Here is a 17,640-nt window from a genome sequence, read left to right as displayed (position 1 = left end):
TAAGGAATTCCTGTGGTTTAAGGGTATCTATATTGAAAAGTCCCCCTCCCACCCCATCCCAGCCACCCTGCTCCGCCACTGAAACAGTGGTACTGGTTCCTTGTGTGTCCTTCCAGAGATAGTCCAGCCAGGTAAAGGCAGATACACAGATGCACACATGTGTTTTTATAAAATATCCTTTCCTCCTCTTTTCTTCACAGCTGGTCCCATATAAACCACAGGCTTCTGTGCTTTATTTTGTCACTGTACACTGCATTTTGGATATCATCCCCTACCAAGACAGAAAGAGTTTCCTTATCTTTTTTTTTGAGATGTAATTCACATACCATAAAATTCACCTTTTTAAAGAGTACAGTTCAGTGATTTTTTAATACATTCACAACGCTGTGCAACCGTCACCAGTGTCTCATTCTGGAACTTTGCCATCACCGCAAAGGGAACCCCATACCCTGTTAGCAGCGACTCCCCCCACCCGTCTCCCCACCGCAGCCTCTGACATCCACTAATCTCTTTTCTGTCTTTTTGGGATTTGTGTCTTCTGAAGATTTATTAGAAATGGAACCATAAGACATGTGCCTCTGGGTCTGGATTCTTTTTTTTTTTTTTTTTAAAGATTTTATTTATTTATTTGTCAGAGAGAGAGAGAGAGGGAGAGAGAGCGAGCACAGGCAGACAGAATGGCAGGCAGAGGCAGAGGGAGAAGCAGGCTCCCTGACGAGCAAGGAGCCCGATGCGGGACTCGATCCCAGGACGCTGGGATCATGACCTGAGCCAAAGGCAGCTGCCCAACCAACTGAGCCACCCAGGCGCCCCTGGGTCTGGATTCTTTCACCTTCAAGGCTCCTCTGTGTTCTGGCCTGGGCCCGCACTTTATTCTCTTCCATCGCTGAACGATAGTCCACTGCATACACGTGCCATATTTCGTTTATCCGTTCATTGGATGATGGATGTTTGGGTGGTTTCTACTTTGTGGCTGTGCTGAAGGGTGCTGCTGTGAACGTGTGTGTCCGAGCTGTTGTGTGGACATAGGACTTTGGCTCTCCTGCGTGTACTTAGGAGTGGGGTTGCTGGGTCACTCTTCATTTTTTTAATGACAACCTGGTATCTCCTGGCTGCCTACAACCACAATTTATTTAAGCCATCACCTGTTGATGGACATTTAGTCCTCCCCTCCCCCCCCCTTTTTAATGTTTCAAACAATGACATGAAGAATAATCTTATTCATCGGTTCACACATGTCCATATGTGTCTTTTTGTATAATCCCCAGAAGAGTCATTGCCATGCCAAAGGGCACATGCATTTGTAATGTTGACAGATATTGCCAAATGGCCTTCTCCACCCAATGGTACCAGCAGCAAAACATAAGATGTCGATTGCCTCCCAATCACCAACACGGTGTGTTAGCAGGCTTTTCGGGCTTTGCCAGTCTGGTCAGTAAGAGGTGTAGCTTTATTTTACTTTGTTTTATTTTATTTTGTTTATTCTTCCAAGTTTTTATTTCTATACAAGTTAGTTAATGTGTAGTGTAATATTGCTTTCAGGAGTAGAATTTAGTGATTTCATCACTTATGTATAACACCCAGTGCTCATCACAACATGTGCCCTCCTTAATCCCCATCCCCTGTTTAGCCCATTCCTCCCCCCACCTCCCCTCCAGCAACCCTCAGTTTGTTCTCTGAGGTTAAGAGTCTCTTATGTTTTGCCTCCTTCTCTGACTTTTTTTTTTTAAGATTTTATTTATTCAATTGAGAGAGACAGAGACAGACAGAGCACAAGCAGAGGGAGGGACGGAGTGAGAGATGCAGACTCCTCTCTAAACAGGGAGCCTGATGACCTGGGACTTGATCCCAGGACCCTGGGATCATGACCTGAGCCAAAGGCAGATGCTTAACAACTGAGCCACCCAGGTGCCCCATCCCTCCCTGTTTTTATCTTATTTTATTTTTCCTTCCCTTACCCTATGTTTACCTGTTTTTTTTTTCTTAAATTCCACCAATGAGTGAAATCATACAGTATTTATCTTTCTCTGATTTATTTTACTTAGCATAATACTCTCTAGCTCCATCCATGTCATCGTGAATGGCAAGATTTCATTCTTTTTGATGGCTGAGTATTTCATTTTATATATTATTATATGTTATATAATAATACACCCCCCACATCTTCTTTATCCACTCATCAGTCAGTGGACACTTGGACTCTTTCCATGGTTTGGCTATTGTGGATGTTGCTGCTATGAACATGGGGTGCATGTACCCCTTCAAATTTGTATTGTTGTGTCCTTTGGATAAATACCTACTAGGGCAATTGCTGGGTCATGGGGCAGTTCTATTTTTAACTTTTTGAGGAAACTCCATACTGTTTCCCAGAGTGGCTGTACCAGTTTGCATTCCTGCCAACAGTGCAAGAAGATTCCCCTTTCTGCACATTCTTGCCAACACCTGTGGATCCTCATAGTGCTTATTTTAGCCATTCTGACATGGGGTGGGAGTGATACCTCATCATGGTTTTGATTTGTATTACCCTGATGGCGAGCAATATTGAGCATCTTTTCATGTGTCTGTTGGCCGTCTAGACGTCTTCTATTTTGTGGTTTCTTATTATGGGTGAACTTGGGTGCCTTTTCAAATGTTTAAGAACTGTATTTCACTGCTGTGAACTCTCTCTGTATCCTTTGTCTGTTTTTCTGTTGTGTTATTGGTTTTTTTCTTATTGATTTATAAGACCTTTCTGTATAAGTAGGAGATTTTATTTTATTTCCTGTATAACCAGACCACTCTACCTGTATTAAGCATCTGATATTTCTCTTAGTTTGCTGTCTTTTGACTTTGCTAATAGGTGACTTCTTCCATAAAGAGGGTTTCTACTTCTATATGGCTGATTTATCAGTGTTTTTCTCTTTGGCTTCTGTGTGTCTTCTCAAAGACCTTTCCTACGTGCAGATTATTTTTAAGAAATCCCTCATGGGTTCTTCTAAGCCACTTATTATTTCACTAAAAATATTTAAGTCTCTGGTACACCTGGAATTTATTTTGTTACAGGTGTGAGGAGTCATCCTCTTTTTTTTTTTTTTTAAGATTTTATATTTAAGGGGTTCCTGGGTGGCTCAGTGGGTTAAAGCCTCTGCCTTCGGCTCAGGTCATGGTCCCAGGGTCCTGGGATCGAGCCCCACATCGGGCTCTCTGCTCAGCAGGGAGCCTGCTTCCCCCTCTCTCTGTCTCTGCCTGCTTCTCTGCCTACTTGTGATCTCTGTCTGTCGAATAAATAAATAAAATCTTTAAAAAAAAGATTTTATTTTTAAGTAATCTCTGCACCCAATGTGGGTCTCAAACTCACAACCCCCAAGATCAAGAGCTACACACTCCCCTAGCTAAGCCAGCCAGACATCCCAGGATTCATTTCTAATGGACCTAATATAATATTTTGTCAATGGCTTTCCAGTTGTTCCAATATTATCGAATGGTTCATCTTTTGCTCAATGACTTAAATCCTACCTTCATCACAGACTACATGCTCACATGTTTTTGGATTTGTATTTGCATTTTTCTGTGCTGTTCCATTGGTGTGGCTGTCTACCCATGAGCCACCACCACATTTTTCTAATTATTGCAGCTCTAGAATGTATTTAAATAACTGATAGGGTAGCCTCCCCTCATTATACTTCTTTTGAGTTTTCCTGATTTTTTTGCATGCTCATTCTTCTGTATGAACTTCAAAATTATGTTTCATTAAAAATTCCCATTGGTATTTTCTCTCAAAAAAAAATCTTAAAAAAAATTGTTGTCTGGATAAGCATCCAACTCTTGGTTTTGACTCAGGTCATGATCTCAGCGTCCTGGGATCAAGCCCCACATCTGGATCCTTGCTTAGAGTGCAGAGTCTGCTTGTCCCTCTCCCTCTGCTCTTCCCTCCACTTGGGCTCTTGCTCTCTCTCTCTCTCAAATCAATCAATCAATCAATCAATCAATCTTTAAAAATTCCCATTGGTATTTTAATTGAAACATATAAATATTACAGATTAACAAAGGAAGAACTGATGCAGCTTTATGATGTCAATCCTTTCTATCCAAGAACATGGTATACCTTTCCATTTGTTCATGTCATCTTTTGGGTCCCTCAGTAGCATTTTAGGGTTTTCTTTATCTATGTTTTTTGCATACTTCTTGGCATTTTACCTTTCTCATTGTAATTGTAAGTATCATATGTTCTTCCATTATATGCCCCAACTGGTTGTAATTTTTAACTAAGAAGTTCATTGATATTTGCATATTAATTTTGTAGCCAGCCACATTATTGAATTTCTTCATTGTTGGTCATTGTTATTTTGTTTTTCAGTTGATTTTCTTTGGTGTATGGGGCATATATTCATATATTCTGCAAATAATGATTATTTCAGCTATCCTTTTTAAACTTCATATTATTAAGTGATTTTTGTTATTTAATTGCATTAGCTTGTACCTAGAGAACAAAGTCAGGTAATAATGAAGATACTGGAATTCCTGGTCTTCCTGACTTTAATGGGAGTGCTTTTAGAATTTCCTCTCTGGGGTTAAGATAGATATATTTTTATAATGTTAAGAAGTAGCTGTTTGTTTTTATTTCATTAAGAATTTTTTTAAAAATTTAGAATGGTTGCTGGTTTGTGCAGATAATTTATGTTTCGATTCTCCAATATGCTAAGTTATAGTAACAGATGTTCTGGTACTTATTATCAAGCATGCCTGCCTTCCTTCCTTCCTTCCTTCCTTCCTTTCTCTGTCTTTCTCTCCCCCCACCCTTTCTTTCTTGGGAGAGAGAAAGAGAGAGAAAGCATGAGCCAGGGAAGGGGCAGAAAGTGAGAGAGGGAGAGAGACTCTCAAGCAGGCTCCACGCTCAGCACAGAGCCTCATGAAGGACTTGATCTTAGGACCCCAAGACCATGACCCAAGCCAAATTCAAGAGTTGGATGCCTAACTGACTGAGCCACCCAGGTGCCCCCCCAGCATTTCTTAAGCTACTCTTGATCATGACATACTGTTCTTCTTCTGCATTGTTGGACTCTGTGTGCTACTGTTTTATTTAAAATTGTTGCAGAGGGGTGGCTCAGTGGGTCTGAAAGCCCAGTGAAAGCAGAAAGCCTCTGCCTTCTGCTCAGGTCTTGGTCTCAGGGTCCTGAGATCAAGCCCCAAATCGGGCTCTCTGCTCAGCAGGGAGCCTGCTTCCTCCCTCCTCTCTGCCTGCTTCTGTGCCTCCTTGTGATCTCTGTCTGTTAAATAAATAAATAAATAAACTTAAAAAAATTGTTGCAGAGAAATTCAGAAGTAGATTGACAGTTGTTTTTCTACTCTTTGAGTTAAGTATTGGCATCATGACTAGAGCTATGCTTAGTTCATTTAAAATAACAAAAACAAAAACAACAACAAACCTAGAATTTTTTCTTCTTTTTTTTTTTATGTTCTGGATAAGGAAGAGCTCCATCCCTTAGAGCTCTGGTAGAGTTCGAGGGGGTCCACCTCAACCTGCTGTTGGCACCAGGGAAGATGATTCCCTCTGGGGACACAGATGATTCCCTCTCTAGTGGGTCCAGAAGAAGTTTGGTGGCATTGACTATTGGTTCAGAGTTGCGGACTCCAGGTCCTCAGGGTGGGACCCTCCCTCCCACCTTCCTGGATCTCCATGCCAAGCACACCTGCAGTCAAATGCTCTACCCCTGAGCTATACCCCCTCCAAGCACACCTGGATGATTGGTCGGGTAGGTATGTGGGTCCTGAGGGAAGGCTGCAAGAGAAGAGCCCGTCTCTGATAGCAGACTCCTTCTTGAGCATAGATGGAGCAGAAGGATTTCTTGAAGTGATAAGGCTTTGCTGGATCTATGGCAGCAAAAGGATCACTGGATTTAAAGTCTTGTTTCTATATAGCGTGAAAGTAATGATTTTTAAAAATCGATATATTGGGAATCAAAGTGGCATTTTCAGGAATGCAAAGGAAGTCATCTTGCAAATAGGGAGTGGCTAGGGAGGGTTCCGTTACCCATCTGGCCTGCCTCTCCTGGGGACCTCCGTCTTGGTAAAGAGACTTGGTTTTGCTTAGTTAGGCTGGTTCTGTAGAAGCAAACCTGAGTCATAACCTAGGAGAAATGCTGACAGGACCTTTATCTGGATAAGGGATGTACAGGTCCTTCTGTAATAAAGATAAAACTTTCTAAGTGGAAAAAAGGAAAAAGAGCATAGCCAAATGGGATAGGCAGACACAACCAGGCAGGAAAAGGGCTGGATGTGGAATGGAGAATTTTCTCGAGCACGGGGCTTGGAGGTGCGAAGGCTGCCGAGGTTGGGCTGGCTCTGGACACCCCTCCCCTCTCCTCCCCGCCCTCCCACCCCCAGGAGAGGAGCTTCTCTAGGTGGGGGTGTGTGTCTCTGCAGGGGGCTGGGTAGCAGCTGGTCCATGCGCATCTTCCCCATGATGGTCTGCTGTTCTCCCTGTCTCTGGGTCTCCAGGTGTCACAGTGCCTGTGCCAGTGCCCATCACCTCTCCGTCCACCGCAGTGCTCTGTGTGCAGTGACCAGCAGTGGTGGGGCGATCTCTGCTCATGTCTGTGCGTCGGCCAAGGCCGCTTCTTGCCGACATTCCATAAACACTACTTTATAAGCGGCAGGTACTTCTCCCCCGCCCGCTCCCACCCCTTCAGGCCTGCTGGCACAGTTTAATTTCCAGCCCTGGTATTTCTCCCCAGCCCGTGACAACCTCAGGTGGAAGCAATTTCACCGTCTTGTAACTCACCGGGTCATTATAATTAGTATCCGGGCACCCAGGGCGAGGGCGGAAGGAAGGAAAGAAGAGTGGATCCAGCCAGGCGGAGAGCAGCCTTGGTGGGCTGGGGGCTGGGAGTGCCCTTTCCTCCTGCTTCAGCCTGTAACTCAGATTTTCTCAGAGATTTGATTCCACCCCCCTCCCTCTGTGTGCGAAGGAGGAGGTGGGGTGGGGAGCCAGGGATGTCTGAGCCTGATCCTGGGTTCCTATAGGGGAGAGGGACCTGACCTGAGGGAGGGGCCCGAGAGCCCACCTCTGAGGTCAGGGTGGGGTGAGGGCCATGGAAGGAGAGGAGGGAGGACCCTACCTTATACAACCCTTTGCCCAAGGACCTGGTATCCCAGCATGGCTCCTTGCTGCCTCTGATCCCTGCAGTCCCAGAATCCTAGCCCATCAGAGCAGTGGGGGTGGGGGGAAGACCTGGGTGCTGCCCCAGGCACAGCCAGGAGTGGGTGTGACTCCAAGAGAAGTAGCGAGGTCGGGGACCAGGACATATCAGGAAGCAAAATTTCTCATCGGTTTGATGAGGGTCTTGTGGTCGCAAGCCGTGGAGACAGATTTAAGCAAGAAAGGGGGTTTATGATCAGGGTGTTGGGCCATCTCTGAGTTAACAAGGGGAGAGCTAGCAGCTTTGGGAAGTCAGGACCCAGGCAGCCCCAAGGACCCTGGACGCTGGGAGAGGTGGGTCTTCTCCCCAGGGAGCAGTTCATGTGACTCAGTTCCACGGTTTCTTTTTTTTTTTTTTTTAAAGATTTTATTTATTTATTTGACAGAGAGAGATTACAAGCAGATGGAGAGGCAGGCAGAGAAAGAGAGAGAGGGAAGCAGGCTCCCTGCTGAGCAGAGAGCCCGATGCGGGCCTCGATCCCAGGACCCTGAGATCATGACCTGAGCCGAAGGCAGCGGCTTAACCCACTGAGCCACCCAGGCGCCCAGTTCCACGGTTTCTGATCTCTGTGTTTCCCAGTTAAAAATTCCAGATTCCCCAACAAGGCTCATTCATTCACTCATTCATTTGTTGGTTGGTTTGCTTGTTCAGTACACATTGATCAGGCCCTCCTCCCCCCTGCAGTGTGGTGGACAGAATCCAGGGTGCTGGAGACACAGCAGGGATCCCACGAAACACATTTCCTTTGCATCTTCCCTTGTTGTGGGGCAGAGTGTGGGTGGCTCAGTTTGGGCTAGGTGTCCACCCTGGGCGCCCTGGCTGTGGCCAGGAGGGGTTCGTGAGCCAGGAGACCACACCACATGGGTTCTACTATAATGATTGATTAGCCTTGTAAGACACTTACTAGTTCTTGATCGACACAGCAGAAAGCAGGCGACAGGCTTGAAAGAAGCAAAGGCTTCGTGGAGCTGATTCAACAAGCCTTGGCTCTAGGTGGACGGGGCACTATCCACGGTGGGTCCCCCAGGCTCTCCAGCTCTTTCACTTTCAAGGGGGAGAGCAGGGACCAGGTAGAAGGGCCCCCACACCTACACCAGCTCTGCCTCAGCCAGTGGCTCTGGGTGACGCTTAGATCTCTCTGCCTTCTCTCCTTGGCCCCTGACCCAGATGGAAGCTTCCAGGGACAGGGCCAGCCGGCTCCTTCTGGTATCTGCCATAACAGGAGCCAGCCCAGGCTTCAAGGCAGTCTTGGTGAGGGCTGTGACACATCTACTCCCCTCAGTCCATCCCTGAGCACCCCACATCCTGTAGGGACTGAGTCTGTCCTGTTCACTACAGCTCCCTCCATTCCACACCCAGGAAAAAAGCTCACCAGCTTCCCCTCAGTTCCCCTTCTCTCCCAACCCCTCAATTTCCCAGCCTGAATCCTGGGAGTCCCCGCTTAGCTGTGCCCCGTCTCAGCACAAAAGTGCCTGGGACTCCCCAGGACATTCCCCAATCAATCACATGGGGCTTCCCACGTTAGACCCAATTCGTCAAGTCCTGGGCGACCACCCCTCCCAGGCCAGGGCCTTGTAAGGGACCGCTTATAATAATACCATTATTCTCCTTAGCCGGGGGCAGGCTGAGCCCTCAGTGAAGCGGGCCTGCCATTAGAACCCTGCAGAAACAAAGTAATAGCCTGCACAGAAAGCCATTTGTAATGTTGCTATAATTCCCATGATTCATTAAACAGGAATGGGAAATGATAGCGTTTCCCCTTGAAAAAAAAAAACTCCTCCTGGAGTCGCATGCTGAGTTCACTTGGCTCAACTATTTTATTGACTAAGCATCTTGTTGTGCTGATGTGAGGCGCGCAGGGGCCTGGCGCCATTTGGTTTTACAGCAACAGAAATGGAGGCCGGGGAGGGGGTCCTGCCAGGCCGGGACTTGACCTTGGAAATGGAGTCGCTGCCCCCACTTGGGTGGCCCAGGCCGGCATTTCCTGCAGGCCTGGGGCCCTCTGGGGCCTTCTGGGGCCTGGGGTCCATTGGATGGGGGAGGGGGAGCAGTGTGGAAGGGCCCGTTCTGTGTGTGCTGAGCCCCAAGCTGGCACCTTCCAGCCCCGTGAGGGGCCCACAGCGGGGCCCTGCCCATCTTCCTGCTTCCTTTATATGGTCTTGGAACTTCACCACTCAGCACCCCCAAATAGGAACCTGGATGTCGCCCTTGAGGCCGTCCTTGCATCAGCCACAAGCCAGTTGCCGGGATCGCCCCAGGAGTCTCTGCCAGAGAGGCCTCCTCTCCGTCCGCTGTCACTGATCGGGTACAGGTCTCACCGTCTCCTGCCCCTCCCAGCCATGCCCTGACCGGCTACCCCTCTGTGCCCCTGCCTCCTGCTCCCCAGTGAACCCTCTACGGTGAGGCCAAGGCATAGTTCTATGAAGCAATTCTGACTATTTTTATCCTGCTTGGAACCTCGGTTGGTGCCCCAGGGCACGTGTGATCAATCTAGAAGGCCATCGCGGGGCACTCGGGGCCCTTCCTGCGCCGCCTACAACTTAGTGTACCTTTCCAGCTGCATCTCCAGCCACTTTGCACTGTGCACTCCAGGCTGTTCCAGACCTCAGAGCACTCGGGGGCTCCAGGAATGGTACACTGTGTGTTCATGCCTTTTCTGTGCTCTTCCCTCAGCCCGCGATGCCCTTGGACTTCATCCCTCGGGGAATCCTGATTTCCTCCTGCAACAAATTGCTCCTGTGTTCTTCCCCACTGCAGGGAATGGCACCCCACCTCCAGGCTCTGCCCCAGGCCTTGGAGGCCTCCTTTTGTCTTTCTCTGTACCCTGTACCCTTGTATCTGATCGGCCACCAAATCCTGTTGCCTCTAGGTTCAAAACCTAACAAGAATCTGGCCATTTCTCACCACCCACTTCCCCAGCAGACTGGTTTGGATTACGGTCCTAGCCTCATCGCTGGTCTCCCCGCCTCTGTCCCTCTCCTCCTTCCCACTGTGTTATCCAGGAGTCTGAGCATGTTGCTCCTTTGAGGACAAACCTTTCACTGGTTTCCCATTTCTTCCTTTTTCCTCCCTCCTTTCCTTCTTTTTAAGTAGGCTCCACATCCAGTGTGGAGACCAGCATGAGGCTTGAACTCACAACCCCGAGATCAAGACCTGAGCTGGGATCAAGAGTTGGACTTAACTGACTGAGCTACCCAGGCATCCCCCACTGGCTTCCCATTTCACTCAGAGAGGAAGTTACTGTCCTCGCCATGGCTTGGAAGATCTTCTACCATCTGGTCCCCCATGAACTCCCTGACTTCACCTTGTACTGCTCTCCCCATGCTTACTTTGCTCTAGCAGCCCCTTCCTTCACCATGCCAAGCATGCTCCTGCCTCAGGGCCTTTGCACTTGCTGTTCCCTTTTGTCTTACACTCCCCCACCCCCATTCTATGCAAGGTCACCTTCACAGTGCCGCCTTTCCTGACCTTCTTAAACGTTACAGAATTCCTATTCCTCTGGCACTGCCTAGTTCCTTCTTCCCACTTTATTTTTCCCAGAGTATGCATCACCAACAACACAACCGCACGTTTTATTACTTTAGTTGTTTTTTAATTTTATTTTTTAGTTTGTTTCCCTCCATCAGACTTCAAGCTCCATGAGGGCAGGGAATTTTGGGGGGACCATTTTGTGTATTTTTATATCTCCACGGCTGAGTTTGCCTACAACAGACGTGCATAAGCCATTTGTTGAATGAGTGAGTGCCACAGGCTTCCTTCTCACTCAGCTGTCCCTGACCCCCTGCTGGCTGGTCTGCACAGAAAGGATCACCCTCTCCCTTGCCTTCCCACAGCACTGCAGCTGGGCATCTGTTACACCAAATGGGGCTTTGCTGGGTTTCTTCTGGACTTGATTTCCCTGCAATGGAGAACTTCGTGTGGACAGGGCCTGTGCCTTATTTACGTCTGAGTTCAAGCTCCCAGTCACGGGCTTGCCTGTCACAGTTTCTCTAAATTGATTTTTATTGCTCTGTCCATTCTTGCTGGTGCTCCCAGCCCCGCAGCGCCAGGACTGTCCCCCTGAAGAAACTGAGGTTGGAGTGGGGAAGGCTAGCTCAAGGTCAGTGGCAGGACCAGAGAAACTCTTGGTCTCTCGGAAGATGAGGAGCAGGACGTGCAGGGACGGGTTGTGGCCCTGCTGTGGGGGGGGGGGGGGCACAGCCCACAGGACCAGTGCAGGCCCGGCCTCTGGGGCCATTGGTTCCACTAATTCCTGGTGTGGAAGCTGCTTGGAAACCCTCTCAGAAGCCACTCTGCTGAGTGATCTCCCCAGAAATGGAACTGAGCGGAAGCTCTCGATGAGGGAGTCTGGACCAGGGCTGCCTCCTCACCCCCACTCTGATGAGAGCTGAGGCTCTCCTCATCCAGAGAAGGTTGCAGAACTCAGAAGTGGGGACCAGGCCTTCTGGAGCAGAGACTGTGGACAGTCACCTCTCTTCTGTGGTCTGTACCCCAACACCCACCATGCTGGACTCTGTCTCAGTGCCGCCCGGAGAATGCCTGGGGTCCAGCATCCTAACCGCCGTCACAGCCACGAGTCCTGGGCGTGGGTGCAAGGGTGGGTTCCCCACCCGCACCCCGCCGGCAGAGCTGAGCACACCCTGCTTAGGTGCTCGGAGAACGTTGGATGAATTTGCAATACTGCTTCTTTGTGATCCTGCAGGGGTAAGTTGCTTGACTGCTCCTTGAACACTTCCTGTAATGAGGAGATCACTCCCTACTTGAGTTCCAGATCTTAGTTGGGATTTCTAGAAGCAGACTCGGGGACCAGGATTCCAGTGCGACCAGCACAGAGTGTGTTGCATTCTCCCAATCACAGGGAGAAGAAACTGGGCTATTTGTTCACCAGCCCCCATCTGTCAGGGGCTGCCACTGACTCCGGGAGTTCCGAAGCACGCTCCCTCAACCTGAAAGGGGTTCACAGTGCTGTAGTAAGCTGGGGCTGTGGCCCAAACCCTTGCTGATCAGGCACCTGCTGACTTCGGCATTTCTTCCTGGGACCCTCGGACATCACCACCTCTTCCCCCGTAGCCCCCCCATCATTGACCCCATCCCCTCTGCTCGGGGCCCTTCTGGCTGACCCTTCTTCAGCTGTCACCTGTCCCCAGTAGTTCTTCCATCTCTGGTCTGTGCCTTCAGAGCTGCCAGCATGAACTTTATAAACCCCTGTTGCTACACTTTCCACACGGCACATGTACTACTGTGAGTCAGTGTTACCTGCTGCCTAGTTGGCATCCGGTCTGTATAGACCATGAGCTCAGGAGGTTGGGACCCAGCAACCCACCCTGGGCACTCAGTGTATGCTCAGTAGATGTTGCTTGAACTGGGCTGACTGCATGGTGGATTCAGTCCCTCCCTGGCTCTACAGCCTTCACTGGCCCCTGAAGATCTTGAGGGGAGAGCCCAACATACAGGCCCAGCATGACCTGCCCCTGCTGACCTCTTCAGCTTCCGGTTCCAGAATCTTCACCCCTAGGCCTCTGTCTGGTCATGCAGGAGTCTTGAGGAGCTCTGTGCATTCCTTCCTCTCCTTGACTCTGGCAGGGCTACACACTCAAAGCCGGCAGAGGCCAGGCTAGAAGGTGGTGAGTGAAGCAGGTGGGGGTGGGGGAGGGCAGCATCGTGGTGGCCACTACTGTGAGCTACCAAGAGCTCATGACCTCTGAGCATTTATGCCCAAGTGCTCAGAAAACTCAGTGCCTCTTGACTCCCAGCAGGATTTTGGCTGAAGAAATGCACCTACACACCTCTTTGTTTGCTGTGCCCTTCTTGTACCTTCTTATGAAATCTGGCTCCTCCTTCAGAGTCTGGTGCTGATATCACCTCCTCCAGGAAGCCTACAGGGATTCTCCCAGCTGGTAGGACTCTTTTTTTTTTTTTTTTTAATTTCTTTTCAGCATAACAGAATTCATTGTTTTTGCACCACACCCAGTGCTCCATGCAATACGTGCCCTCCTTAATACCCACCACCTGGCTCCCCCAACCTCCCACCCCCTGCCCCTTCAAAACCCTCAGATTGTTTTTCAGAGTCCATAGTCTCTCATGGTTCACTTCCCCTTCCAATTTCCCTCAACTCCCTTCTCCTCTCCATCTCCCCTTGTCCTCCATGCTATTTGTTATGCTCCACAAATAAGTGAAACTGTATGATAATTGACTCTCTCTGCTTGACTTATTTCACTCAGCATCATCTCTTCCAGTCCCGTCCATGTTGCTACAAAAGTTGGATATTCATCCTTTCTGATGGAGGCATAATACCCCATAGTGTATATGGACCACATCTTCCTTATCCATTCGTCCGTTGAAGGGCATCTTGGTTCTTTCCACAGTTTGGTGACCGTGGCCATTGCTGCTATAAACATTGGGGTACAGATGTCCCTTCTTTTCACTACGTCTGTATCTTTGGGGTAAATACCCAGTAGTGCAATTGCAGGGTCATAGGGAAGCTCTAATTTTAATTTCTTAAGGAATCTCCACACTGTTCTCCAAAGTGGCTGCACCAACTTGTATTCCCACCAACAGTGTAAGAGGGTTCCCCTTTCTCCACATCCTCTCCAACATACATTGTTTCCTGTCTTGCTAATTTTGGCCATTCTAACTTGTGTAAGGTGGTATCTCAATGTGGTTTTAATTTGAATCTCCCTGATGGCTAGTGATGATGAACATTTTTTCATGTGTCTGATAGCCATTTGTATGTCTTCATTGGAGAAGTGTCTGTTCATATCTTCTGCCCATTTTTTGATATGATTATCTGTTTTGTGTGTGTTGAGTTTGAGAAGTTCTTTGTAGATCCTGGATATCAACCTTTTGTCTGTACTGTCATTTGCAAATATCTTCTCCCATTCTGTGGGTTGCCTCTTTGTTTTGTTGGCTGTTTCCTTTGCTGTGCAGAAGCTTTTGATCTTGATGAAGTCCCAAAAGTTCATTTTCACTTTTGTTTCCTTTGCCTTTGGAGACATATCTTGAAAGAAGTTGCTGTGGCTGATATCGAAGAGGTTACTGCCTATGTTCTCCTCTAGGATTCTGATGGATTCCTGTCTCACATTGAGGTCTTTTATCCATTTCGAGTTTATCTTTGTGTATAGTGTAAGAGAATGGTCGAGTTTCATTCTTCTACATATAGCTGTCCGATTTTCCCAGCACCATTTACTGAAGAGACTGTCTTTTTTCCACTCTATATTTTTTCCTGCTTTGTCGAAGATTATGTGACCATAGAGTTGAGGGTCCATATCTGGACTCTCTACTCTGTTCCACGGGTCTATGTGTCTGTTTTTATGCCATACCATGCTGTCTTGGTGATCACAGCTTTGTAGTAAAGCTTGAAATCAGGTAACGTGATGCTTCCAGTTTTATTTTTGTTTTTCAACATTTCCTTAGCAATTCGGGGTCTCTTCTGATTCCATACAAGTTTTAGGATTATTTGCTCTAGCTCTTTGAAGAATACCGGTGGAATTTTGATTGGAATGGCATTAAAAGTATAGATTGCTCTAGGCAGTATAGACATTTTAACAATGTTTATTTTTCCGATCCAAGAGCATGGAATGGTCTTCCATCTTTTTGTGTCTTCTTCAATTTCTTTCATGAGTGTTCTGTAGTTCCTCGAGTACAGATCCTTTACCTCTTTGGTTAGGTTTATTCCCAGGTATCTTATGGTTCTTGGTGCTATAGTAAATGGAATCGATTCTCTAATTTCCCTTTCTGTATTTTCATTGTTAGTGTATAAGAAAACCACTGATTTCTGTACATTGACTTTGTATCCTGCCACATTACTGACTTGCTGTATGAGTTCTAGTAGTTTGGGGGTGGAGTCTTTTGGGTTTTCCATATAAAATATCATGTCATCTGTGAAGAGAGAGAGTTTGACTTCTTCATTGGCAGGACTCTTTATCTACATTTTGCTGTCACAAACTGTGGAACTTCTAGTATTTGCATCACTATTAAAACAAAACAAAACAAAACAAAACACTTTGTTCCAGGCTCCATTCCAGTCCCCATACTTCATCTCATTTAATTTAAACTTTCAAAATTTAATATTTTGTTTTTGTTGTTGAACAACATAACATGTATGCAGGATAGTATGTATTTCATTAACGAGGAAACATGGACCCAAAGAGGCTGAGTGATAGTCCTCTTGTCCTCTGGTCGATAAGTGGGAAAATTAGAATTTGAACTCAAGACTGCCTGACCCAGGAGCACATTTCTATTGCTCCAAAGAGGCCTCACCTGTGAGTAGGGTTGTCAGATTCAGCAAATAAAAATATAGAATTCACAGTTTATCGTGAATTTCAGATAAATAACGAATAAGTTCTTAGTATAAATGTGTCGCCAATATTGTATGAGACTTAATGACTTATTAGTAATATAATGAAATTCAAGTTTAAATGGGTGTCCTATCAGGGTGCCTGGGTGGCTCAGTGGGTTAAAGCCTCTGCCTTCGGCTCAGGTCATGATCCCAGGGTCCTGGGATCAAGCCCCGCATCGGGCTCTCCGCTCAGTGGGGAGCCTGCTTCCTCCTCTCTCTCTGCCTGCCTCTCTGCCTACTTGTGATCTCTGTCTGTCAAATAAATAAAATCTTAAAAAAAAATAAATGGGTGTCTTGTTTTTATTCAGCAACCTACATCTCAGGCTTTCTTGTGTGATGGTCGTTGGAGTGGTGGGGGTCTTTCTCCTTGTCTTTGGAGGGTGCTCCTCTATGCAGAGTAGACCTTTGCCTTATTCCTCACGTACACCTGGGGCCCGGCTCAGAAAGTGCTCGGTCAGCGCCGTTGATAAGGAGTGAGTACAGGACTCTGGGGCCGTTTCTGTGAACTTGGCCCTGCCTCCTTCCTGAGCAGACTTGGGATGTTTTGCAGAAAAGAGATGAGAGCCTCTGAGTCCCCCTGTCTTCCGCCCCAGCGCCCCGCTCCAGCTCTGGCTGCCTGCTCCTGAGACGCAAGCCCAGCCTGGAAGGTACCAGCTCGGGCGGCAGGAGCTGGCAGTTCCCGGAGACGAATGCGGCCTTTCCACCTCAGGATCAGAGAGGATCTGAGAGGAGAAACGTGTTGTTCCCCTTTTATAGCTGAGGAAGTAAGGTTCAGCAAGGCTAAGGGACTGCCAGAGGTCACTGGTAGGTTTGTTTGTGTTTCTTTCTGTTCTAAAGGGATTTTCACAGCCTAGTGGAAGTGGGGTTTATGTCCTACCCTTCTGAGTCCAGTCCTGCTCGGGTCCCTCTCCAGCCCCAGGACTGTGGGTCCCAGCCTACAGGCTCCTTCCTGGGGAGGGGGTGAGTCTGACGCAGTTGGAGGGTGGGGGGGGGGGTTGGGGGGAGAGATGGAGGTCCCCCTCACAGACATAGGTGGGGAAGGTCTGGGGACCCACGGGGGACACCTCAGCTGCAGACAGGCCTGGGGCAGGCAAGCTAGTGGCCATCCTGTCCCCCTGCTTCTTCCGGGAAGGCTGTGTCTGCCAGGCTAGGCGAGTGGCTGGTTCGAGGGCAGGCTGTCTTGCTCTCCATGTTTCGGGGCAGACTTCAGGCTTGGGCTGACATTGCCTCACTCCCACTGCACCTCATTAACCAAAAAAGCAAGTCATTCATCAGCCACTATTTCGTGTAGAGTGGGCCAATGACAGCCAAGTCCTTGTCTCTCGGCTTTCCAGAGCTGCTGGAGCTGAAGACCCTTGGGAACTTACCACCACTCCCCCTGACAGGATCAGGGCTCCAGCCCCCCCCACCCCCCCAGCCCCAGTGTCGACCTCAGCCTCAGCTCCAATGGCTCCAATGTCAAAGTCAGCCAGCCTCATCCTCGTCCTAGCCCGTCCCAGCTCCTCTCCAGCCTCTGGGGTCTGAAGGCACTCAGGATCTCTGGCTAGAGTATCCTAAGGCCTGGGGCTCAGGCTGTGCTCTCTCTGGATTCCCCTGGGAACTGATTAGCTCCCCCAGGCCCCCAGCTCCGCACATACCCGCCATGCCTACAGCCAGGAGAGTCCTGGGTCATCCCTGGGAGGGGCCGACCTGGGAACCCTGAGACTACACTCAGCCAGCTCTACCAGGGGGCTCTCAAGTTCACCACCATCTCTGGGGACCAAGGGTCTGGAGTTGGTCCCACGACCTTCTGTGTGGGGGCCGACCCTGCCCCTTAGCAGTTGGCCCTTTGCTATTGCTCTGAGAAGCCAGGTAGCAAGCATGCTTCGACGGGGTGTGTGTGTGTGCATATGTGTGAGGACACCCCATGGGCCTCTGCCCTTTGTGGCTCGGTACACACCCGGGGTTGGGTCTGCTCCCAGGCCCTGGCCACTGAGTGTGCCCAAAGGAGAGACTTGGGATGGGAGGAGGCTCTGTGTCAAATGTGCGAGGACAGGGTGGAGGGAAGACAGCAGCCCCATGGACAGCTCACTCAGTGGTCGGTGTGCCCTACTCTGCTGTGGGCCCAGGTCCTGGGCAGGGGTG

This window comes from Lutra lutra, chromosome 4 (assembly GCF_902655055.1).
Source record: "Lutra lutra chromosome 4, mLutLut1.2, whole genome shotgun sequence".
In the NCBI taxonomy this organism is placed as follows: domain Eukaryota; kingdom Metazoa; phylum Chordata; class Mammalia; order Carnivora; family Mustelidae; genus Lutra; species Lutra lutra.
Note: the sequence above shows the minus strand (reverse complement) of the source record.